This window comes from Callithrix jacchus, chromosome 11 (assembly GCF_049354715.1).
Source record: "Callithrix jacchus isolate 240 chromosome 11, calJac240_pri, whole genome shotgun sequence".
NCBI lineage: Eukaryota > Metazoa > Chordata > Mammalia > Primates > Cebidae > Callithrix > Callithrix jacchus.
Window position 1 is genome coordinate 29,780,644 of NC_133512.1, and position 27,064 is coordinate 29,807,707.

The 27,064-nt window shown below is 41.6% G+C and overlaps 1 long non-coding RNA gene and 1 pseudogene across 3 annotated transcripts; both read left to right on the plus strand.

Annotated features, from left to right (window-relative positions):
- Window positions 1-1,711: 1,711 nt before the first annotated feature.
- Window positions 1,712-4,447, plus strand: LOC144578256 (uncharacterized). Of its 3 annotated transcripts, XR_013523700.1 has the most exons (5): window positions 1,712-1,749; window positions 1,900-1,990; window positions 2,276-2,371; window positions 2,578-2,634; window positions 3,669-4,447. It is a non-coding gene; the product is annotated as an uncharacterized LOC144578256 (long non-coding RNA). The 3 variants fall into 3 exon arrangements; XR_013523698.1 differs by lacking the exon at window positions 1,712-1,749 and having other exon boundaries at window positions 1,753-1,990; XR_013523699.1 differs by lacking the exons at window positions 1,712-1,749; window positions 2,276-2,371 and having other exon boundaries at window positions 1,753-1,990.
- A 10,061-nt stretch (window positions 4,448-14,508) lies between these two features.
- The window catches only part of LOC144578231 (peptidyl-prolyl cis-trans isomerase A pseudogene), a 32,979-nt pseudogene continuing 20,423 nt past the window's right edge, over window positions 14,509-27,064 (plus strand).

Sequence of the window (27,064 nt, forward strand, 5' to 3'; positions counted from 1 at the left end):
CTTTAACTTAGAACTGTATGAAGAGACAAAGGGTATATTAAAAATAGTTGAGCCCTACTTCTGTAATAAGTATTATATGAAACCTTAACCCATTTATCTTCAGCAAACTTTAAAGTTTAGTAAAGATGAATTGTTCAGAGCAGAGACACAAGGTCTAGGGTCTGCAACCATGAGGACAGATATTCTGGCCACCTCGTTCATTGGTGCCTATGCAGTATTCAGCATCGTGCCTGATGTAACTAAACACTCAGTAAATATGTGAGAGATGAGCAAATGAATGAACAGACAGACTGAACGTACCTATTAGAAAGTTATAAGTTGTTAATATCAAACAGCAGTAGGGCTGGAAGCATAGATTCTCAAATGCGAATCAGCAGTGCTGGGCAAAGGAGATAGCCCATGTGGGGAGATTGGCTACATATGGAGGAACTGAGCAAAGAAATATATCAAGGATAGTGGGAGCCAGGATTCTCACTGCTGGAAAATAAAAAGCTATAAATATGGAAAGAAGGTTGGTTTTTAAAAGTATATAGCATTAGGTTGGAACTGTGGGTATCAGTGTAAACTCATGTTGTTAAAGATGGATGGATGGATAGATGGATGGATAGATGGATAGATAGATAGATAGATAGATAGATAGATAGATAGATAAGATAATGTGTGCGTGTGCCAGTTGTCTGCTGAGAAGCCCTGAAAGCAATGGCATCACAGTAACAATGAGTACATCTAGAGTCCATATCGCAGTTACTAAATGCCATCCTCCACTAAAAGGAATTAAAGCCCCTTGAAGAACTGGTTCCAGACAAAGTATGAAATGAGCCTGAAACATCTTTCTGTGGCAGAATATAATAAAATACTCCAAGAATGACAGAGGTGTCTCAAAAGAACACAAAAGCCAGCTTGAAGAAACTCTGAATGCCCCAGTTTGGGACAATCAACATGCGTAATGCTAGTAACTGATTATAACCCATTGAATAAAACAAGAATTCATTGCTACATAATGATATAAATAACAAGGGTGACATTTAAGTCAACATCTGAGTAAGAAGAAGAAGCCAACCATGTGGAAATCAGAGGTAAGCATCCAGGCAATGGGAACCTAGAGTAAGGGTCCCTTAGTTAAGATGAGTTTGGCATATTAGAGTGGCTGAAGGATGCATGGCAGGCACAGGAAGAATCACATGAGCTAGATGGAGAGGTTGACAAGGTCTAGACCAGGTGGACCATAACCAGTGCAAGAAGGTTGGAGTTTATTCTCAGCATCAAGGGAAGCCTTCAGAATGGTTTAAGCATGGTTTGAGTGGCATTTTTTAAGCAACTCTCCAGTTGCGGTGTAGAGAAAGGACTATAAGGGTATACGTGTAGAAGCAAAGAAATCGAGCAGTTACTGCAGTTGTTCACGTTAGAAAAGATGACAGTATGTAGTAGAGTGATGTGTTGGAGGTAGAAGTGGGCAGTTTAGGGATGAATTCTGAAGGAAGTGTTGACAAGTCTTGCTGATACATTTGACATAGAAAGGTAAAGAAAAGAGAACATCAAGATAGTTCCTTGATTTGGGGTTTCAGCAGCTAAGTGGGTGACAGGGCTATTTACAGCGATAGGATGATTGTGAAAGAAGCAGATTTGGGAGGGAAAGGAAGTATCAGCCGTTCTGCTTTGACCATGGTAATTCGAGCTTCCTATCAAACATCCACGTGAAGATGATGCCTGTGACAACTGGATATAGAAACTCTGAGAGTCAAAGCGAAGGTCAGAGCTGGAGACACGGATTTGGGAGTTGTTGGTTTGCAGATTATATTGAAGACCTTACAGTTGGATGAGATCGTAAACAGGAAAAAATATTGCTTGGGATTAGAAGAAGGCTCAGGAATATGCCCCAAAAGCCTCCATCATTTACAGGTCTCCCAGGGAGGAAGAGCCAGAGGAGACAGAAGGAATAGCCAGAGAGTTGGGAGAAAAACCAGGAGTATGTGGCATCACGGAAGTCAAGGTATTTTTTTAAAGGTCTAGCAAAAATGAGGCAATAGCATACAGAGTAAAACCACTGGACTTGAGAGCATGGAGGTAATGGTGCCTTGACATGAGCAGTTAGAGGAGTGGGGACAGAAACCCAGCTGGAATGAGTGAAGCAGAGAACTGAAGTGAGGGAGTGAAGATAGCTCTTATAGACAACCCTTAAAGGTTTGCTCTCAAGGGGTACAGGGAAAAGGAGCAGAAGCCACAAGGATAAAATGGGATTGTGTAAGGTTTGTTTTTTATTTTGTTCTTTAAACAGGAGCTCTCAGAGCACATTCTTTGCTCTAGTTTGTATCCCTTAGACCAGGGATCCTCAACCTCCCTCGGGGACCACACAGTAGGAGGTGAGCAGCGGGTAAGTGAGCAAAGCTTTCACGTACTTATGGCCGCTCTCCATCACTCACGGGACCACCCAAGCTCCACTGTCAGATCAGCAGCAGCATTAGAGTCTCATAGGAGCAAGAACCCTGTTGTGAACTGCAGGTGCGAGGGATCTAGGTTGCCAGCTCCTTGTGAAACTCGAATGCCTGATGATCTGCAACTGTCTCCCATCCCTCCCAGATGGGACCAACTCCTTGCAGGAAAACAAGCTCAGGGTCCCACTGATTCTACGTTACGGTGAGTTGTATAATTATTTCATTATATATTACTATGTAATCATCATAGAAATAAAGTGCACAGTAAATGTAATGCACCTGAATCATTCCAAAACCATCCCCCACTCCCACCCCAAGACCATGGAAAAATTGGCTTCCATAAAACTGGTCCCTGGTGCCAAAAAGGCTTGAGGTCACCACCCTAGACAGAGTAGGGATGCTGGAGATGGAACGAGTGATGCAGGAGGGGAGGTATTGGTAAGAGGTCGTGAGCTGAAAAGTGGTACAGAGTAGAAATAACTCCTTGAGAGGATGAAGGGGCAGTTTATGATACAAGAAGGGAAAAGAAAGGGGTGTGGGGCAGATTAGCTGCTGAAAAAAGTAAAAAAACTACTACGTAGTTGCTTCTATTTTTCTGATGAAGAATGAAGCAGGGTCCCAAGATAAGAACATGGAGGGAGGGAGGAGGAGAAGCCATAAAAATAGTAAATTTGCAGCCTAAAAAAGTGAAATAATAAGATTTGCTGCTATGTTCAATTTTCATTTGAGATGTGAGGGCAAGGATTTAAAGTGAGAACGGACAGCACTGAGAACAGCCAGGTGCAGACCCAGAGTAGGTAGTTGGGTTTTAACCAGGATTGGGGCTCTCCTGGCCAAGTTTGGTGAGGGAGTAGGTATGAAAGAATTAGGGTGCTAATGTCCCTAATGAAAGGGCATGGCCATTAAGTGAATACAGAAGGCAGTGAGGGCATTAAGGGAGGTATCAAAGTGCTGGTCAGTGTTTTATCAATAGTCAATTCGTTAACAAGGCAGAAGAATCACTACTGAGTACTAGAGTAGGTTAGCTAGAGGACAGAGGAAAGGGACTAATACTGTGGTCTTAGAAGTGGATAATTAAAGAAAAAGATCACTGGAGGTGACATGGTGGAAGAACTGAGAGGCCAGTTACATTTAAGATTAAAAATTCATTTTGGATATGCTGGATAAAGAAAATGTGGCACATATACACCATGGAATACTATGCAGCCATAAAAAATGAATTCATATTCTTTGCAGGGACATGGATGAAGCTGGAAACCATCATCCTCAGAAAACTGACACAGGAACAGAAAACCAAACACCACATGTTCTCACTCATAAGTGGGAATTGAATGATGAGAGCTGATGGACACAGGAAAGGGAACATCACACACCGGGGCCTGTTGGGGGTGGGGGCTAAAGGGAGGGATAGCATTGGGACAAATAACTAATGCATTAAGGGGGTTAAAACCTAGATGATGGGTTGATATGTGGCTCAGCGAACCACCATGGCACATGTATCCCTATGCAACAAACCTGCACATTCAGCACATGTATCCCAGAACTTACAGTAAAATTTAAAAAATAAAAGAAGCAAATTTAATTTTAAAAATTTATTTTGAAATTTGACAATATCTCAGCTTGCTAAATGAACTCTGCTTCCATGCTTTCCCCACACTCTCCAAAATCTAAGATGATTAATTAGAAAAGAATAAGACCTAAGGTAAAGAAACAGAAAAACAATTAGACTACCTACTTAGTAAGTGGGTAGTCCTGAATTTCAAAAATCTGTTAATTCTGTTCTCCCCAGGGACCCAACTGTTCCTCACAGAACCCTTTTCTCAAGTAACAGCCTTTGGAAAATGCCCATCTAATGCTTTTGGGTAGAAGAGCACAAAGATCTTTGTAAAGGCGACTTTTGCACTACATCTCTGGGGTAGACCAGTTGGTTAAAATGTACATTTTCCCCCTTAAGTTTCATAAATGGATAAAATGAGCTATCTAATTTGTGTTGGTCTCACTAAAACTGATAATAAAATCCAATTTCTAAATATTAAACCAAAGAATCGCTTTTTTTTTTTTTTTAGACGGAGTTTCGCTCTTGTTACCCAGGCTGGAGTGCAATGGCGCAATCTCGGCTCACCGCAACCTCCGCCCCCTGGGTTCAGGCATTCTCCTGCCTCAGCCTCCTGTGAATCGCTTTTAATAACCAAAGTGGAGCTTTAGTTGATTGCTAACTTTACACCTTTTCTGCTTCTGTCACTGCCACTTCATGGACATCTGACACAGAGTCCATCTGGTGATCATCTTGAAAATCCTTAATCATTTTATCTTTGAATGTTTTTCTCCTAAGGGAAGTCCAGTGGAACAATGAAGCATGTGCTAGGGCTCAGGGCCTCTGCCCCTGTGCAGTGCTCCCTCACCACCTCCCTGCCTCCCTGGGATGGGTTATCTGTCAACCCACTCCTACCCCCAGCCCAGTGATCTCTGTCACCCCAGCCCTGGTGGGAAGCTGGACACAAACACAGCAAGGGTTGGAGTTGAGTGCACACTCACACACCACATTTCGGGGAGGAGCTCCAGGCACTTGTGAGTCTATACTTGCCCAGAGAATATCCCCGTGCCTGAGAGAAGATGGGTTAATAAATAGCCAACAAAGAACCCCGTGATACACAGGGGCCGGGGAGTGAGGGGGCTAGGGAAGGAATAGCAAGGGGTGGGGGGATTGGGAGGGATAGCATTAGGAGAAATACCTAATGTAGATGATGAGGCAATGGATTCAGCAAACCACCACCATGGCACGTGTATACTTATGTAACCTGCATGATCGGCACGTGTACCCCAGAACTTAAAGTATAATACATAAATTTTTTTAAAAGAACCCCAGATAGATTGGGTAAGAGAGAGAGAGACAGAAGAAAGAGAATTTTTTTCCCCCTGAGTTTTGGACAAGAGGTCCTGAAATTTCATTTTTTCCTGTGCTCCACAAATTATATATCCAGCCCTGGCCATTTAGCGTGTACAAACATGCTGATGAAGAAAGAGGAGGAGGAAGAGGAGAAGAGACAGGAGGAGGAGAAGGAGAAGGAAGAGGAGGGTGAAGGTTACAAAAAAAAAACAAGAGGATAAAGAAGGCAAAGGCAAGGCTTATATTAGGAAGCTGATACTTTCACACCACTTATTAAGTGTCAGGCAGTGTGTCCAAGTGCTTTACATGCTCTAGCATATTTAATTCTCTCTGCAATCCTTTGAGACAAGTTCTATTGTTGCCCCATTGTACAGAGGAGGAGAGAGCAAGGCCTGGAGAGGTCAGGTCATTTGCCCAGGGTTTCCCAGGCAGTCAGTGGCAGAGCCATGCTGTACACCCAGGGCACGTCACTCCCGAGTCTGTGTTCTCTGCGCTCTCATTCTGCCTCTCTGCATTATATAGCAGTTACATATTCTTGTAGCTGCATCTCGGTTTTCACACTTTCCGAACATGAATCCACTTTGCTTACATTTGTCTTTCCACTCATAAAGCTTTTCTTAAAAATTGTCCTCTGCTTTAGAAAGCCACAGCTAATGGAAGTGCTGAATAAAGTCGATTCTGTAGAGTGAAGTGAGTGTTCTAATGTTTAAAATGTTATCTTTACTTAAACAGACAGCAAGTGTCAGCAAGCCTAATTTATTCACCTACCAATAATTATCTTAGCTGAGGATATGGGCTCATACTTGGCTTGGAACCTTAACATAGAACAATTTTCATCATATTTCCTGTATTCCAAAACCAGATCTTTATGCAAGACAGGCAGTAGGATGCAGGCAGGATCAGGAGCTACAATTCAGCAAAGGGGAAGGGAAGCCTGGTAAGGGGAGCTTGAAGCTACGCTCCCATGTGGCCTGTGTTCTTACACGTGTTTCTTTCCAAGCTGCAGGCTTTCATCCCTGTAGCCACCAACTATCCTGGGTGGGATCCTCTGGCGTTGAAAGGCCCCTAGATTCCCTGTAATGGAATTTCCTTCTCTTTGAGAAGGGTATTAGTTTTTCACCATTTACACCCTTTATAATTTGTGCTGACTACATAGGATTGTGTTATATTGAGATTGCATAAAAGTGGCCTGGCATGGTGGCTCACACCTAAAATTCCAGCACTTTGGGAGGTCGAGGCAGGTGGATCACTTGAGGTCAGGAGTTCATGACCAGCCAGGCCAGCATGGCAAAACCCCGTCTCTATTGAAAATATAGTGGCGCATGCCTGTAATCCTAGCTACTCAGGAGGCTTAGGTATGAGAATCACTTGAACCCAGAAGGCAGAGGTTGCTGTGAGCCAAGATCGCACCACTGCACTCCAGCCTGGGTGATAGAGTGAGAGTCAGTCTCAAAAAAAAAAAAAAAAAAAAAAAGATTACATAAAAAAAATGAATGCTATTTGTAACAAAAAGATTTATAAAGGGTAATGTTTTCCATGATAATAAATACAAAAATGCCTAGCCACCTTCCCAGCCTCCTGCCACCTAGAGGTTTTCATCAATTAAACAAACACATGGAACAACACTTGAAGCAGATCATGGAAATAATAAAGACACAGACTCCAGGGACGCCCACTCTACCTTGGTGCTGCCTTTGAACTTGATGGGGAAATGGTGGGGCATCCCTGAGAAAAGTGAGCAGGGCTGTGAGGATGGGTAGAGCAGAGGCGTCACCTGTATCCACCTTCACCTTCATCACCTCCAGATGAACTCCGAAAGGCACCATGTGGATGGAGGGCTAGAAATAGCATTTTCACAAGTACCTGAAAGTCCAGCCTCCTCTTTATCTTTTGTTCAGAGAATAACAAAGAAAATGCTTCCACTAGGAATCTAGGGAATCAGAAGATGATATACCTTTGCTCTCTTTTACCCTAAAGCTACCTTGCCGTTTGCCAACATTGAGGAGTAAGAATACTCTAACTTATAGATAAAGGTATTCTATGTAAATGACTGGCACAAGTGAAAGATACATAAGATATACAGGAATTACTCTATAAGATAAACAAACCCTTTGTGCCCTTATTAGTGAGTTTTTCAGCTGCCCTTTGACCCACTGGTCTTCTATACAGGCCGTGTGATATAGCAAACCTAATAGGAGATGCTATTTTCTTCCTTTCCCTTCACTGTTGTTTTTTCTTATGGCTCCCTGTCCTTCTTGAGCTAGGGAACAGGTCTCAAGGTATATTACAGGCCCTGACCTTAAAGGAACTAGAAGAGTATTGGCATGACCAATACTCCACCCAGTGAATTAGCACATTTAACATACAGATAAGTGGGCTTCCTTTAGTGGAATTGATTGAAATGCCATAGAGAGAATGTCAGTCCAGAATGGAAATCTGTTGAGTAGATGTTATTTGGGAGGACTTGTCTGGCACTTTTCATTTTTCTTCCCCCATAATTATTTCCAGGTGTCATATTATCAATCTGCAAAAGCCTAAGCAATTTGATTCTGGTAAACCTTGAAGTTCTTCCTCTTCAATGTAGCAGCATAGGATTCTGTATTTAGGATGACATTCTGTGCCTCTTCTGAGAGTCCAGTATTTCATTACATATAACTAGATGCAGGACATTTTAGGTGCAATCCCTGGATCAGGAACTGGTTCTGCCTCTCAGTCTCTTCCAACCTGAACATGCCTCCTAGGTCAAGCCATGCAGTCCAGCTCCCATCTCAGGCAACTCCGAGAGAGAGGCGTTGTAGCAGAGAAGGGAAGCTGTATAGTGATGTTGGAAATAGGTGTATTGTTAGTCATACTTCTTCTGAAATGAATAATACATTTTTAGTGTAACCTACCAATGTCTCAAGGCATGCAGTAAACATATTTTTAAGCTTAGAAAAGAATTTCATAGACTTTTACGAAATAGCACCTATTCATTTTTGCAACACACTTTTGTTTGGCATAGATATTCCTAAAACATCTGCATCTTGTCTGCTGAGGCATCATTATTGCCGCCTGTTCTTGGAACCAACACATTGCAGATTGGCTATGTCAATAATTCAACTTTCATGTATGAAATTGAACAGCCCTCTGTGGTCATCTGAACAGAGGGAATGAGCTTAATATCATAGGATTTATAGAAGAAACATAGCCTGTGGTTGATTGGAATGTCAGAATCATTCCAAACTTAAAATTCTAGGAATAAATACTAGGAATGTCTGGCAGCTTTTAAAATCAGATAACTTCATACATTCTGAAAACAATTGGCTAGAAATATAAGAATTCATTGGAAATTTGGAAATATTGCTTTGGTATTACTGGCAAATTTCAGAAATGTACTTGGAAATTTATTTAAATGACTTAAAGAGCTTTCAATAGATTCAAGATCAATCTTCCTCTACTAATAGTTGACCAACGTTTCAAATATTGAATGGCCATCTACTATGTGGTACAATTAGAACTGCAGTCATCCCACATAGAACTCAAGAAATAGAGACACAATCCTTCTTCTAAGGTGCTTAGAACTGAAATGAAGAGATTAGCCTGATACGTACAGAACAATATAAAACAAACTGCACCTTATTGAAAAATATTCACTGATGTTCACTAATGTGCAGTGCACTGTGCTAATTGCATATATTGCCTAATTTAATTCTCTCAACAACACAATGAAGGAAGAAGATAGAGAAATGGGAAGCAGATAAGCAAATGAATATGCCCCAAATTACATAATCGTGGATTGTGAAGCTGAGCTTTAAGCCGCATCTGTCTGAATAAATGCAAGGCCATTTAGCTCCGGTGTTATTTGCCTCCTGATGCTTGTACCACAGTATCAGCTATTACTCCCTTAGAAATTCAGAGATGAGGATGTCAAGGCTATTACAAAGATGCATCTTTCCCTGCCCACTCAAAGTGTGTTTTGAACTTTGAAGTTTATGGGATGTCCCGGGTAGAATAAGGGACAAACTATCTGTTTGCTCTTTGTTACGTGGGACATAACAGCCAGAAACCCACCTCTGATTCGAAGGTTTTCACGTTGGTGCCCACCCTGGTTTCATGCTGATAGAGATTCCTCTGCATTACACTTCCCTAGGGTAATCTGAACCCTCTTTTTCCGCATGAGATGCCAGTTTACACCATGCAACAGGGAGAAACTGAAAGAAACTGAAGCAGAAATACGGGCAGCAAGAAGCAAAAACTCATCAGCTAAATACTGTCAGGGAGGAGATGGGATGGGTCTGCTTTTGTATTTCTGCCAAAATACCTATGTGGCTGTCAGTTCTATAAGTATCAAGTATGTCAGCCAGGGAAGACAACCCTTAAATCAAGACTTACATTCAGAATGAAAATCTGGCATTTTATAGGAGGCAAAGTCATATTTCTTGTTGACCCAACAATGTACCTGCTCTTTCAACAATCTTCTAGAAAATATTATCATCCCCCTTTTAACGATTAGGATACTGAGGCTTGGAGAAGCCACAGGAACCCAGCTGCATTATATCACACATATTCTGCACTGTAAATCAACAAGGAGATTTTGAAAATATTCTGAAATGTAACCACGGTTAGAGCTGTTGACTAGACCGTGCTGTACTAAGCAGCAGAACTTTCAGCTAGAAAATAGGATGTAACTTGCCAGGCATGGTGGCTCACACCTGTAATCCCAGCCCTTTGGGAGTCCAAGGCAGGCGGATCACAAGATGAAGAGATGGAGACCATCCTGGCCAACATGGTGAAACCCCATCTCTACTAAAAATACACAAACGTAAATTAGCTGGGTGTGGTGGTGCATGCCTGTAGACCCAGCTACTTGGGAGGCTGAAGCAGAAGAATCACTTGAGCCCAGGAGGCAGAGGTTGCCTAGCCCAGATCGCACTACTGCACTTCAGCCTGGCAACAGAGAGAGACTCCATCTCAAAAAGAAAGAAAAGAAGGAAGGAAGGAAGGAAGGAAGGAAGGAAGGAAGGAAGGAAGGAAGGAAGGAAGGAAGGGAGGGAGGGAGGGAGGGAGGGAGGGAGGGAGGGAGGGAGGGAGGGAGGGAGGGAGGGAGGGAGGGAGGGAGGGAAGAAAGAGGGAAAGGGAAAGGGAAAGAAAAGGAAAAAGAGAATAGGATGTAACTCTTCCAGCTATGCACTAAGAAAAATGAAATGCCCCAGTTGAGTAAATCTCTAAAACCACATACTGGGGACTTCCCAGGCCTTGTTGCTCAGCCGAAGCCAGGCTGCCAGCAGGAATGACACAAGATGCCCAGTGGATGACAGACACTGCAGGATCTGGTGGTGCCCTTCTGCAGCATTCACTGACTCCTGACAAACACAACATTTAGTTCCCAAGCTCCCGATCCTGATTGATTTGTCTTTTTCTCTTTTTTTTTCCTCTCCTTTTCACTCTCAATTTAAATTATAAACTATTTATTATTGACACATCCTTTTTTTCCAGACCAGCAGTGTCCTGGGCAAGCTTTTTGGCTCAGGTTTTCCCAGGCATCGTCAGGCATTTCTCTGGCTCCAGCGACTCCAATGTTTGTCTGCAAGTGCTCCAGGCAGATGTCTGAAAATCACCCACTGACAGATTTATGTTCATCAACCTCTGCAACACCCTCCGCCCCCAGCCCAAACCATATCATACTTGTGGGTGAAAGCCCTTGGAGGCCAAGTTCACCAAGTCCTCTCAAGCACATGCAAAACTAAGCCACGGAATTGCAATGGCATCCCCACCCGCCTCCTCGGCAATGCACGTTTCCCTGGCTTGTTTTCTACTCAAGATCTGCAACAACTTGGATCTCCAGGTTTTTGAAACAAGATTAAAAGGTCTCTTTTACAGCACTTGCCGAAAAGCTCCCCAGAGGAAACATGGTTGGCAGGTAGAAAAACCAGGACCTGTCTCCTTGAAAACCACAGCTGTGTTATCTTTTTCCTCCACTGATCACTTCCAGATTATCACTAGGGCAGCCAGCCAATAAGCCAGTCCACCGTGTCCCAGAGCCCAACTCTGGCAATAGCTCATTTCCCCACAGACGGAAACCCATTTAAAGATATATAACTGGGTGATGTGCAGAGCCAGGGAGGAATAACTTGTTAATGAGTGTGACTTTGCCACCGAGGCAAGTCCACACAGGAAGGTGAATTAAGAGCTGGTCCAGCAGGAAGTTTTCCAGCGCGTCAGGACGAGGTTAAACACAAAAGAACCCTTTCTGGGAGGAAAGAAGATTGAAACTGTAGGGAAAAACAAAATGAAAACACATTCCATGTGAACCTCACAATGATGAAATCTGCTGTTGGAGAACAGAGTCCTTCATTCAGTGTCTCCTGTCTGCTTTTGCAGAACAAGTTTTCTGCAGCGCCCGGCTGGAAACATCTTCTTCTCCAGGGTTCTCTGGCACCTGCCCATTGCTCAGGTCCAACCAAGAGGAGTGGCTAACAGCAGGCAACCTCAGCTTCAGACAACTACTGCAAACAGAGTCACCATCGTGATTTTTTCCGAAAAAATTAAATTGTCGAACCAGGACCCTGGCTGGTCAGAAGTCTCTTTAACAGAATTCATTAAACTGACAACCCAGCAGGAATGGCGGCTTATGGGGGAAAGATCTGTGCTGTACTCCCTGTTGGTGTTGACAATGCAAATGAATTGTGCCCGCAAGAAGTCATTGCTTTGGCAAGAATCATCAGGAAGCTGACATATATATTGAGCCATTTATTCACCCGGCATCTGTTCCATACCTACTGTGGGCTGGGACGGCACTAAACACAAGGACAGGGTAGCTCCTACTGACTCCCAGGGCCTGGATTAGCAGCTCCCAAACAGTGCTTTGAGGCATACCAGTCTTGAGGCAGGAAAATACGTTTCTGTCAGTGGAACACGGTTAGAAAAATGCTACGTTAAACAAAGTTGAACAGGTTTCTTTACTGTTGGGCTCTCTACAGCCTATGCGTGCTTGTAGCATTTGCCAAATTTAGTGACCATACAGCACTTTTCTATAACATACTTCTCAAGGTTGAATTGCACACCAGTGATCCGGTTGGGGAAGAATTGCTACAGGCTCTCAGTAAGGAGACACAGGTGACCCAGAGCAAGATTCCCCTTCAGGGAGTGCCCTTCTAGTTTTCTTTGCCTTGGGGTAGGTGTGTTGCTGCTCACTAAGCCTTACCCCAAAGTACGTGAACTGTGACACAGTCATGTCTTGGTCACCAGACACTGTGCCGCATGTGTTGTCTGTAGCATTACATTACATATCACAATAATCTGTGGGGCAGATGCCTCTCTTCTGATTTGGACCAGGCAATGAACAGGAAGCTCAGAGATACTGAAGATCACAAAGGCATGGTGCTTTCAAGCTCCATAGCACTAACATTCATGCCCTATGATCAGCAGCAAGAAATCAACCATTTTAACTTGGAGCAAGTGATGAAGATGGATAATAAAGACAGCACCATCTCCAAGGAAAAACCACTGAATGTTCTGATACTTGAATTTCCAGTCTTTGAATGTAGAAGGGCACTGTCATCTCAGCTTGAAGTCTTCTCCTAAAACATGCTGTGCTTTTAATCATTAATTAAGCTGTTTCACCAAATCTGCACAAAACAATCTCCATTATCTTTCTTCCCATAGCTACAAGAAACATCAGGATAGCTGCACTTCAAAGGCAGCAAATACCTGTTTTTTCCCTTGGAAACATAGATATGTTTCCTTAAAATTGAGATCCTGGCCAGAGCTCCACTAGAAAAATCAGCCCTTAATAATCCTCTGATTCTTTTCTGAAACATTATGCAAACTTTTATGGGAGTTGCTTTGGCATGGCCAATATTTTTTCAGTGGTGTCAATGTCTTATGCTTACCTATTTCTATTAAAATTATATATTTTTGCAGTTCCCAATAAAATTCGTTGTATGGTCCGCTAGAATAAATCTCAAAATCTCCCTGAAGTGCTAGAAGCTTTCAGATATATGTCTATTAAATTTTTATTTTTTCAGCAAGTGACATGTGTGCCAAAATATGCATTCCATTGCTGAAATGGTCACAAGTCCACAAAGCTGGGTTAAAACTATGAAGGAGTGTTGAGTTGTCCATCACTGGAAATCTACATCCGTTGAGCGAGGAGTGGTTATTTAGTGGTTATTCCCACTAAATAACCACTTATTTAGAAGGGCACTTCCACAGAAATCCCTAAACTGGTCGGTGTAACTCCCATCCCCCAAACACATTGGGCACTCAAAGCACATTTGCTCAATTGAAGTTGTTTTCCCAGGAACAGATCAGATTCTTTGCTTCTTAGAATGGCTCAAGGTTTTTGCCATAGTTTCAGAGTGCCAGTACAGTCAGGTTCTCTTTTATCCTTAGGATAGTGAATCACAGACCAAAACCAATAAAAATGCTTTCTGTTGAAACTATGATAATAATTTTTAACTCTACTGTCAATAGGGAAAGACATACCGCCTATAGGTGAAAGGGATGGGAAGACAGGTTTCAGATACATATGAGCAGGAGCTTCCCATCAGATTAAGTGTATTCATGTTTCAGGCTATCAGAAGATGGCATGAGCAGGCTCATGAGGCAGAAGTTCTCTGTCACTAGAGGTATTTAAGCACCATCTAGATCAGTGGTTCTCAAAGCATGGTGCCCAGATGAGCAGCATCATTAACAGCTGGGTACACACTAAAAATGAAAATTCTCAAGACCCATCCCAGACCTACTAATTCAGAAACTCTGGGGCTGAGGTTCAGCACTCTGGGTTTTAGTAACTCCGATGCCTACTGGAGTTTGGAAAACACAGGCCTAAACCAACACTGGTCAAGAATACTGCAGGGAGAATTCAATCATCAGATGGGAGATTGGACTGGATGGCCATTCAATTCTGTCATTTCAAAACTCTCATAAGGTTCTTTGGTCTGCATGATTTTCCTTTTGGAAATGAGGAACTGATGTTCTACCAACACTCAGGCTTGACCAATGGCAACACTATGAGTTAGGGAAAGAAAACTAGAATACGTTACTACAATTGTTATGAACTCTGACATTAGAATGGCCTGAGGAGCTTTAAAATAAAACAGAATACCAATACCTGGGACTAATTTCTGGAAATGACACCTGGACTTACATTTTACCAGGTACTTTCACATTAATTATCTCATTTAGTCTCCATAATAACCTTATGAGATGGGCATTGTTACCATCCCCATGTTCATAGATGAAAAAGCCTCAGAGTGGTTGAGTGACTTGGCCAAGTTCACAGAGCCAGCAAATGCTAGACTCGGCACCCATGTTCCTTCTCCTCCACCTGCTTCCCTCCTCCTTTACAGACCAGAGACTTTCCGCATGCCTGTGGTTCCCCAAGCCACTGTGCTGCTACCCTCTGGCTGCACTGGTCTTGTCACCAGGCCCCCTCAGCTCATGCTGGCATTTCTTGCAGCTCTACCACTCTGTGCCTTCCTCTCTAGGAAATCCAGGTAAGTATCATGAGTATTTCATTCTCTTGTTAACAAGCTTTCATTGGCTGCCCTCAAAACTCACCATCCATGAGCAGAAAAAGAGGCTGCCTTTGGGTTCTGATATGAAGGCCACTAGGAAAACCCTTATAAGCCAACTAGGCACTGCTAGCCAAAATTCCACTTTTTTATCATTTAGCTATTTCCTTCCACTAAAATGAAATGAAATAAAAATGAACTCAAAGGAAGACCACATCAAGTTGGTCAATTACAATAACAGCCAATTACTTAGGGTGTGAATTCACTTAATCAGATCTTTTCCAACACACACAAAAAAAGGTCTCTGTATGAGGTAGAAGAACAAAGGGGTGCAGAGCACAGGGCTCTTCCAAAAAGGACTGGCTCCACAGGAGGTGAAAGGAAGGAGGGAGAAGTCCTGGTCCGAACAGCCCAAGCCTCCTGAGAAGTACAAAGGGCCTGTGGGAGGGGCCCCATGAGCAGGGAGACTGTCACTGGGGAGAGAGGAGTACAGACAACAGAGAGAGACAGTGCCTGCCACATGATGCTTTTGCTGCAGAGAAGGTTCTGGTCGGTGACTCCACGAACTGGTTAGTTTAGTCAGGGTCTTCAATGACAAGTCACGAGGTCCAGAGAGGTGCTGTACCTTGCCCAGGAGTGCACCAGCCAGACGTGGCAGAGCCAGGACCAGCGCCCAGGGTTCCTGACTCCCTGTTTTCTAAAGGAATGTATCTTAACACAGAATTAAATCAGTCTGAGGCAAACTGGTCTAAATTGAAGAAAGTGATCAAGAGCATCAGTGGCTACACTAACTTGTTGGGGTAGAATATAAAGTACATCGTGTAGGACCAAAGAACGTTTTAAATTTGTAAAAGCAGGACAGCTCCAAAGGTCTGTTTCTGATCAGTGTTCCACAGGAGGAGGGAAGAGCAGACAGTGGGGGATAGGTTTGAAAACATATCCAAGGTTTCCACTGCCCAAGGTTTTAACTGCTCAGTTCCCACTGGTCTCAATGATGCAGGCACAGCTAAAGTTCTTTCAAAATAGGTCCTAAGGGCTCAAGAGTCCATGAAAAAGGAACTGAAAGATAGAAACAGTACCTGCCTCCCTTAGATGGGAAGCCAACCCAGGGGTGTCTGGTCACAATGCTGTTTACATTGTCTCCTTAAATTCAGTGTAGGCTCACCTTGCTGGTTTCACAAAACCACTTTTGCATTAAAATATGTATCCTTTAAAAGAGATTAAAGAGACAAAATGACCAAATGTCTCATGTGGACTCTATCTAGATCACAATTTACACAAAGCAACTGTAAACAGATATTCTCAGGACAATTGGGAAAATTTGGTTATGATCTGCATATTGGCTGATACAAAGCTCTGTTCGTCGAGTATAATAATGATTTTGTAATTGTTCTTTTTAACATCTGCATAATTCAGAACACCAAAGCATGGAGAGGTAAAATGACATGAATTCCGTCTTTTAAAATAATTCCACCAAAAAGAGGGAGAGGGGACTGAATAGAGGAAGCAAATAAAGCAAGATCTGAACAATTAGGTAAACATATTTTGTGTATGTTTGAAATTATATAATTTTTAAATCCTTAGACAAATATATAGAGAAATGTATCACCCTGCTCTTGTAATTACTCTTAGGAGCAAAATTGATGTGAAACTCTAAAAATTTCATAGTTGAAAAGAATGTTAGATCTTGTCCAGTCCACTCCACCCATCCCTGTCTCCCAGATGAGGGATCTCAGACCCCCAAAAACTCTTCGAACTATTTAATAGTCGAGCCAGGACTAGAATCTGGTTCTCCAGACTTTCTGTCCAGAGCTCCTACACCAAACACCAACAGACAAGCATAAGAATGTTGGTTTCTAATCTTGGTGTTATAAACTCTCAGACAAGGTACTATAATTATTTTACAGAAGCAGGGCTGGTCAAGGGCCAAATGAACACTTCCTTTGTTCATTCTGAGTAAACTATTGCATGAAATAATTCTCCCTATTCTCTACAGCCTCATCCCCCGCTGCTCCCTTCCACTCCTTTTTCCACTCCTTTCTACATCCCCAAGGACACCTGCTCCTCCAGGCTTCTCGCATTCTTTGCTGCTTTTGACCTCATACTACACTTTGGGTATCTGTGTCCGCCCTCCACTGTCTAGCTCCTTCTGCTGAAATGTTGCTTAGCTCCAAAGCCCAGGACAATGCAGCCATTCCATGAACCCTTTCAACACTCCTCTAGTAGGAAGTGTTCTCTCCCTTCTCTGCACACCCCTAGCCCTTGTTTTGAGCCCCATTATGGTCCTTATCTCCTTCCTTGTTAATGGTTAAGCACATGTACCACCTGCCCTTTCAATGGTCTCATGTCAGGCATGCTGAGATGCAGTGGTAGGAATCAGAGAAGAAAAGGAGGAAGCTAGAAGCAGAGAGACTATGCAGGGCCAGGAGCTATGACATGGCTTGTCCTGGAAATAGCAATCGAGGGATAGAGCTTTGGACCAAAATCCAAACATCATTTCTAAAGGGTATGAAGGAAACCTGAACTTTTCCTAGCTGGGAACATCAGTATCCAAAAGGAGCCAGCCTGAGGATTTAGGGCTGATAGGTGGGCTCTTCTAGCATTGGCAAAATCAAGTCAGGCAGCTCAGCAATGAGGGCAGGGCAACATTATCCAGGCTCTCAAACTGGGAAGCTGGTGAGGGTTAAGCAGGATGTCATCCAGGAGGCCTGCGTCCAGGGAAGCCTCTATCTCTGGAGAGGAAATACATTGGAAAGCAGGCACAAATCAGGAGCATGTGCCAGAAACCCAGGCAAATCCACTGGGCATGGTGATGGCATCAAGAGAAAAGAGGGGCCTGAGACTAAGGCCCTGTGAGCGGGTGTTCTAGGTGCGTTAATTTCACACTTATTTATTAAGCACGTACTCTAAACCAAATGCCAGGGATACAGGGTGTATTAGTCAGGGCTTTCCAAAAGGACAGACCAGGAGCATGTATGCATCGAGAGAAACAGATTTAGTATAAGGAATAAACAAATGTCTCACATGATAATGGTGGCTGACAAGTCCAAAATCTGCAGGGTCGGCCAGCAGACTGGAGACCAGGAGGGCCGATGCCGCAGTTCCAACCATAAGGCAAAATGGGCAATCTGGAGACCCAGGAGAGCTGATATTCCGGTTTGAGTCCAAAAACAGTCTGCTGTAGAATTTTCTCTTGCTGGGGAGATAGTTGGTATTTTTGATCTACTCAACCGATTGGTTGAAGCCCAACTACATTATGGAAGTCTCAAAATCAACCCATTTAAATGTTAATCTCATCCCAAAATAACCCCCACAAAAATATCCGGAATCATGCTTGATCAAATATTTGGGCATCCCATGGCTCAACCAAATGGACACATAAAATTAACCATCAGGGACAAACAGAAAAGATCTCAACTCACTGCAGAAACTGGAAGACTAAAAGGCCTTATACCTTGTTGAAGACCCAATCATTATATGATTCCTGCCATGGGCAAGAAAGGATGAGCCCAGGAGCTTGTAGGGGTGGGTGTGAAGGGACTGTGCCAGGGGCCTGGCATAAGACAGGCAGCTTTTTAAGCTATTAGAGGGAAGAGAGCAAGAAAGCAAGCCATTCACCAGCCAGGCAGCCTGGGTTTGAGTCTAGGTCTAACACTTGCTCACTTGAGTAAGTTACGTTACCTCTTTGCATCTCGGTTTTCTCTCAGCAAAATGAGGCTATTAGTAATACCTAAATGAAATATAATATCTAAGTTCAACAGGTTAATACTTGTTGAATTGTAAATACTTGTAAAACACAAAGCATATTTGTGAAGCCTGGTACATGTAAGTGCTGTGGAACTGTTTGCTAGTATTAGTCAAAAGCACTAGAGAAGTTTATATATTATACTCTAAGCACCTGGGAAATTTTGAACTGAAATTTTTTTTCAAATAATACAAAATGAAAAAGGACTAAGCCACATAAAGCCTGTCTTATACTTCAGTCCCATGTTTTTAAAAAAGCAATTTTATTTAAGTTGCCTAATTAAAACTCTTCCAAGTTTTCCCATTGCCTTAGGAAATAGACTCAGGTTCTTATCAGGGCCTCTAAGGCTGCCTGATTTGCTCTGGATGTGTCTCTGCATTGACTCACCTCTTGTCTCTCTCCTCAATGATCCCCAGGTACCAGGGATGCAGGTTTCTCCATGTGCCCTGAATTATCTTCAGGGTCTCTGCAGCGCCGTCACCTGTGCCTGAAGCAGCCCTCTTTGGGCCCTGCTCTACTTACCTGCCAGCTCCCTTCCATCATTAGGGGCTCAGCTTAAGGAAAAGTATCCGCAAGGTGTGCTTCTATAGTCCCTCCTCTTCTTCGCATCAATCATCAGTAACCTTGAAATTAGATGTTCAATCATTATCTGTCTTCCTCCTCACCCTAAGACTAGGAACCAAGTTTGTATCATTCACAGTTGAACCTCTGGGGCCCAGCACAGAGCCAGGCACATTGTGCTCAGCAAATACATCTTTGAAAGAATGTAATAAATTTAGAGATGACAGGTTTCAGCTCTCAGCCAAGTACAACTAATTTCCAGTGGCATTTTAGAAGCCAGATTGAGGATTCTGGAGCTTTGTCACACGGCAGCTCCAGACAGCTCTTAGACTTAAATTACCCAGTCTAAGCCCAACCGTGCTGCTTAGACTGGGTAATTTATAAAGAACAGAAATTTATTTCTTATGGTTCTGGAGGCTGCAAAGTCCAAGAGCAAGGCATCACCAAGTTCGGTATCTGGTGAGGGCGCTTAGCCTCTCCTTTTGTGATGGCACCTTGTTGCTGTGTTCTCTGGAAGGGATGAAGACTGGGTCCTCACATGCTGGGAGGAATGGAAGGGCAAACTTGCCCCCTCAAGCCCCTTTATTAGACACTAATCCATTTATGAGAGTAGAACCTTCATGGTCTAATCAGATCCTAAAAGCCCCACATCTTAGTAGTACCACCAAGGGTATTAAGGTTCTGTATGAATTTTGGAAGAAATGTACTCAAACCACAGCGCTGGCTGAGTGTGAAAGTGTCCAATCACAAGCAACATCTGCCATAGCCAAGGGATATTAGAGGAGGAGCAAGGGCATCTGACATCCATCTCTTTATCTGCTGAGAGTTAATTTCATACACCATCATTAGACTTCATAGTAGCCAATAAAGTTTAAAGAAAAAGTATGAGGGTGATTCTTATCTGAACAGGTAAAAACTGCTGGAGCTGTCATTGTACTACAAAAGCAAGTAAACCAAAATGTGGTCTTCTATTAGATTCCTACTTCAGTCATCATCCGCACGTTTCATATGTATTCATGATACCTTTTTATAGCTACAGAATTGTATCTGCCTGTACTGACACCAATGTTTTTCACTGCCCATTTAAAATCTTGTACCATTATGAGCAATAAAGATTTTTGATTTGGAAGTCTGCCCTGGTGGACATCAACCCAGTTAGGAACAAGCTGTAACTTCAGAGGGGAGCTGGAGTGATTGGAATAAGAAAAGGGCAGAGGTTAGAGTCAGACATTTCAGAGCTGTGTGATGGTCTACAAATTATTACCCCTTCTGAGTCTCAATGTCCTCCTCTGTAAAATGGGTGTGTAGAAAAGAGAGCTCTCAGTAAACAATAAATATTACAAGTGGTATTCAGTTTCCCACTTTGTGGATTTCTGCCTACACTAGACATGAACAGCGGGTGTTATAACTATGGACACTTTGGCTGGCTGCAGCTACAACCCAGGAAAGAATCTGGCTTTCTCAAACAGGTGGCACAAAGACACCATCCAGGGATAGCTGCAGCATTGGCAGTAATAGTGAAAAACTGGAAATAACCTAATTGTTACCGATAGCAATATGAAGACCATAAAATCACGGTGTAGTCAAGAATATCATTTTTGCAAAAAAATTGAAACTTGTATACATGTCCATATGCATATGTGTAAATGCACACACACACATGCACACACTATTTTTGGTGTATAGACAAATATCTGGATGGGTTCATGCATATTATTAGTTGTTACCTCTGGGCAAATTTTAAATACTTCTGTATTGTTTGATTAGTTCACAAGGAGAATATGTTACCTGAATTAATCAATAAGTAAATAATTGAGGCCAGGTGCAATGGCTCACACCTGCAATCCCAACACTTTGGGAGGTTGAGGTGGGCAGACCACCTGAGGTCAGGAGTTCAAGACCAGCCTGACCAACATGGAGAAACCCCATCTCTACTAAAAAAATATGAAATTAGCTGGGTATGGTGGTACGTGCCTGTAATCCCGGATACTCAGGAGGCAGAGGCAGGAGAATCACTTGAACACAGGAGGCGAAGGTTGCGTGAGCCAAAATAGTGCCATTGTACTCCAGCCCAGGCAACAAGAGCAAACTTCCATCTCGAAAGAAAGAAAGAGAGAGAGAGGGAGGGAGGGAGGGGAAAGAAAGAGTAAATACTTGAATAAATGAAATCGTTCATTAAAATGAAATAATGTTTAAAAAAAAAACAAGCAGACAGGTGATATTCATCATGAAGTCTAACGCTGAGTGATCCAGGAAAGGATGAGAAAGTGTAGCTACTGGGAGCTATAAACAGCAGAGTCCCCAACAAGTGAATGACACCACTTCCGGATGTGTTCTTAGTCTCACTCTTCACTGTCAGATCAAGATAGCCCAATGGGAAGGCAGTAGTTTGGGGGTAAGTTCCCGCTCCTCCATACACTGCTGCAGCTGTGCTACTGAGCTGCAGAGCTAGAATTCCCAAGGAAAAGCTGGGTTCCTCTGACATCCGCACTGATGTTGAAGGAAATAGTGGGTTGGCCTCCAGGCTTGTTCAGTAGTGCACTGTAGGTTTTCCTGGGATGTTCTCTGAGAGATTCAGAGAAGAGGAAAGAAAGGAAGAGCAAAAACCTAGACAAGAGATACTGTAAAGACTGGAGATGAGAAAGCCAAGGTGTGGATTCAGAATTGTGTTTCAACATGAAATCAAGGGTATTGTAAAAAAGACAGTTGAACTACCCCAGAAGAACAGGGGAGATGAATGTGAATTGTAAGAGATGTGTATTTAAGAACTTCACTGAAAGAGAAATGCTAAATATTCCTCAGTTATGTTTTAGGAGAATATCTGCAACTCATAGCTTTGTAATTTAAAATAAGAGGCTGGAGGAACTAAACTTTTTTAAAAATGTATTTTTTCCCAGTTATAAAATTTGACAAACATGTTGCAAATTTGGGAACTATGAAAGATTTAAGTGAAGAAAGTCATACATACATATACTACCTGGACATAATTACTGCACACACTTCACTGTATGTTCTTCCAGCCTTTCACATCTACAAATACATACATATTTTTATAAAAATCAGAACCATATAGTATTTTCTGTCTTACAGGCTGCTTTTTCCCACTTAATAGTCGATCATGGAAATGTTTTCATTCTATTCAATTTTTCACGATGTGAATTTTAACAGCTACAGCGTATTCCATGGTATGGGTATACTGTACTATAATTTATCTACTAGTCCACAATTATTGGATATTTATGCAGTTTCTCTTTTTATGGACTTACAAAAACACTAATCTTTATGCATGCTTCTCATTGCTTTTGAGATTTCCTAGGTGAAAGAGATAGGAACAAGTTTATGGTTCTCCATAACCACTGCCTAACTGCACACCAGAAAAGAATCAACAAATATTCCCACCAGCAGGCTAAGAAAGTACTTTTCCTTCCATCCTTCCACCCCAATCAAAATGCGGTATTAGCATTTGAAGGAGGAGATGAAAAGGAGGAATTTAAAAGGGAGAAAATGAAATATCTACCATAAATGGTAATGTCTTTCTTTACTTGTCAAGAACATTTTTCCACATACCTGTCATTAGATAGATTTTTCACATATCCTCTTGTACTATGAGTCTATGACTGAGACAGAGCCAAATAAATACATTCATTTTCTTTTCTTATAAATCTATATTTCCTTAAGTAATAGTTTGGTGGATGGTTAAACCACATATTCTTCTATGTTCTGGTCACACACAAAAACTGCCAGGACTCTCACTTATTTTTCCTCTGAGATTAGGCTCACACCTTTAATGGAAGACTTATAGATAAGGAAAACAGAATGAGGCCTTATATTTATTCTTGCTATCATTAGGTTCTAGAATAACACTGTTTAATTTATACATTTGAGCTACATTATAGCATTCCAAATGCCAATATTGGAATTATAAAAAAGCAGCTGTTCTTTTGAGCTATTTATTCTCTTATTAGCAAGGTTACCTAATTTTTATTGTAAAACTATATTTATTTTATTCCACTTTTATTGCCAACATAAATTAAATGTGTTTTTCTTTGCATATATTTACATTTTATTTTTGAACACTTGTGCAAAAAATGTTATAAAATCCCATTAACATTAATCAGGTCCATATTTCTCAAATTCTTATCTGCAATAACATTAAGTCAAATATATATGTATATGTGTATATTTTGGGTTGTATCCATAAAGTTTTAGAAAGTGATAAATTGGCCACAGGAAGGGAAAACTAGATATTTATATCAATCCTATTCTTTTACTGCCTCATAAAAGGTCCAACACAATATACAATTCCTGTTCATCTTCAGCAACCATGCAAATATTTGTGTCAAGCAACCTAATCAGAAAGTACATATGCATTTATTAGGTGTTCCTGCATTTTTACATACAGCAAAGATAGAAAAAGAAGAACCTCTCTACGTTAAAATGCTCAAATGTTAACTAGATAAAGGCTGCTAATTTCTCTCTTGATTTATTGTTACAGTATTTTTTAAAGTTTTATTGCTTTCATCTTATAAAATGAAATGTAATCATATGTTACTTTGTTTTTCTATTGGGTCTTAGTTAACTGTGCCAACGTTTAAGTGAGGACCCAAATTTTCAACTGGCCTCAAAAATTATGCCTATGAATTAGGGCAGTCCGGAACCAATAGCTCTTACCCAAATAAATAAGATTCATCATTGGTCTGCTTACTCAACATATATTGTACAAACATTTGGAATTAGATAAGCTACAACTAATTCTAAGATTAGGACTAGAAATATAGACCTATGCTCTGAATTAAAAAAAAAAAATTGGTGGTGGGGATGAGAGAGCAACTCTATATGCTGCCATCATCCTGTGAACAGCATTCCTTTTCCTTCAAGTTTGATTTTTATAGTAACTTAATCACCATAATTGGTGGGCAAAGAAGAGGTGATTTCTGTAATTTTCGTGGGTCCAAAGCCAAACAGATGTGGTTTTCTGTTCTCCTAAAGTGATTTTCCATGTTGGTCTTTAAACGTGGTGCTTTAGCGATTGTTTTCCATGCTGGAGAGAGGGCTGGCTCTCCATGGAAGGTGAAAGGGGGTGTCCACAAACTCCTAAGCAGGACTTTCATGGCCTTGCCTGCCTCTTTTGGCTCCAGCCCATCACACCCTAAATCCTCCTTTCTGGGACTTTGGAAGAGGCATGAAAACTTCTTGGCATTCAGTTTCCCTACCTATAAAATGAAGGGATTGAATTTAAAATCTAAAATCTCCTCCAGCTCTAAATCCTATAAATTTATCATACTAAAATCCCACAGTTTAGATAATTGTGTTTTATATAGTTTGATATCTAAACAGTAAACATGACAAAAATACATTAAAGTCGATTGTCATTTTAGCTTCAACATGTATGAATCATTTGAACTAAGGCAGATGTTCAACATGTGATACTAACTTAAGAGAACTGCATAAATGTTTTGGAATCAATTTAACATGGGTATGTCTTCTCAGTAGAAACCAAAAATCAATCCAAAAAAAAACCCTCAAATTATTAGTGACACACTTAATGTGATATGAAATAAGCAGCTGTTTATTTGGTGCTTTAAAATTAGAGGATTAATATTTTAATGTGATATATAGGGATACTGATATTTCATACTTTGTTATTTTTAGCTTAATATACCACATTTATTATGACAGAAATTAAATTTGCTAATGATACATAGGCCACTCAGATATTGTCTGACTTTATCTATTTTAAAGAATTTCCAACCCAATTGCTTATTATTTTCTGAAGTAGCTTCCATTTAAAACTCTCTCTCCAGATATCAAACCTCTGACTTCACTCAGTTACTTTTCCTATTTGGCAAACCTCCAGAGAATTTGTCTCAAGGTGAAATTTTTTAACAATAGACCTCAAATCCAAAGAAAGTCTTTTTAAACTATTGTTTCTGTCACATTAGTAACCCCGGGAACTCATTCACATCAATGTGCCTTGTGCATCCTCCTCTTCTGAGCTAAACAAACAAACTTGTGAACCACAGAACAAATATTTAGAATCAGACAAGCAACATTTATTTCTAGGATTAGGACGGGTAATACAGACAACAGAAATTCATAGCCAGGCTGTGTCTCCCAGAGATGAGAATGCTTTCTCTTCTTCTAGAGTATAGAGTATCTCCAGACAATAGGGGTCTTATTAAAATGCAGATTCTTATTCAGTATATCTGGGGTTGGACCTGAGTTGTAATTTCTAACTCACTGCTTCAAGTCCCAGAGCCTACAACATCAGCACCTCAGAGTTTGTGGGAAATGCAGACTTGCAGACTTTCAGGCTAAGCCCAGGCCTACCTTGGCAGACCCTGCATGTATAATACAAGATCCCCTGGTGATCTGTATGAACATTTGTATTTGAGTAGCACTATTCTACCTCCGTTTGGGGATTATTTCCCAATGGGTTTTGGTCAATGCTGAGGTTTGCTCCCACACACACGAGTGACTGGATTCTCCCCTCATGTACTAGAAAGGCTTAAAATCCCTACCAGACGGTTTGACCACAATCCAGGGACAGCTGAAACAACTGGTTCTCTGATGTCATACCAACCTGAACAGTTCCCAATCGAAAAGTAAGCTTGAGTGACTTTTCTGCTAGAGCAGGGGTTCTCAAATCTGTCTACATATTGGAGTCACCTTTAAAAAGATCAAAATGTAGATCCTAACCTGGACCAATTAATCACAGTCTCCAGTGCAGTGGTTCTCAAATTTCCAAACATCTGAATCACTGAAGGAGTGGTTAACACATAGATTGCTGGACCCCAAACCCAGTCTCTGTCTGGGCCAGGGCCTGAGAATCTGCATTTATGACAAGTTCCAAGGTTTCGTGTGTCTGTGGATTACACCTTGAGAAACACTATTCAGGAGTTGGCCCTGAAGAGTAGTATATTTTAAAGCCCTTCATGAGAGTTTAATGTACAGCCAAGTTTGATAACCACTGTCCTAAAGATGAGTCTGTAAAAAATCCTATTAGCTCCCATACTTCGTGAGAAATGTGTTTCATCACATTAAATCACACACACTAATGCTCAACCAACTTCAGCACAGATTATCCATGGTTTCAAAATGTTTTGGCAACAGGAAATGTTCAGTAGGATTTTTGTTTAAATGTGCATTTTTTAGCTTATAATAACATTAATTTATTCTTTTTATTTATTTTATTATACTTTAAGTTCTGGAATACATGTGCAGAATGTGCAGGCTTGTTACATAGGTATACACGTGCCATGGTGGTTTGCTGCACCCATCAACCTGTCATCTACATTAGGTATTTCTCCTAATGCTAGCCCTCCCCTATCCCCCCACCCCACAACAGGCCCTGGTGTGTGATGTTCCCCTCCCTGTGTCCATGTGTTCTCATTGTTCGACTCCCACTTATGAGTGAGAACATGCAGTGTTTGGTTTTCTGTTTCTGTGTTAGTTTGCTGAGAATGATGGTTTCCAGCTTCATCCATATCCCTGCAAAGGACATGAACTCATCCTTTTTTATGGCACATATACACCATAGAAATGTGCATTTTTTTACTGCTAATATGAAAATTCCTCAAAAGCAGGGGCTGTCTTGAAAGCGCCTTTGTACCCACAGGTACTACACACAGGGGCCTGGCACATAGACTGAATCTGTTTATTGTCTACCCAACACCAGCCACCTGGAGACGGACATTTGCTCTCCTGAGAAAAGGACAAAATTGCCTGAAATTTTCATTTTTCACCAAGCTGCCTTGGCAGCATATAAATGTAACCAAAACACCTGAATTTTGACACAAGTATTAGAGAAGCAAATTATCTTCTCACAGCCCATTCAGTTGGTGTGTAAATGTGATATTCTCAATGGGAGCCAAAGCTTGAGAACCGGCACCACACGAGGAAGGTGAGAAGCCCAGTTCAAGCAATCCCCGCACAGATAATG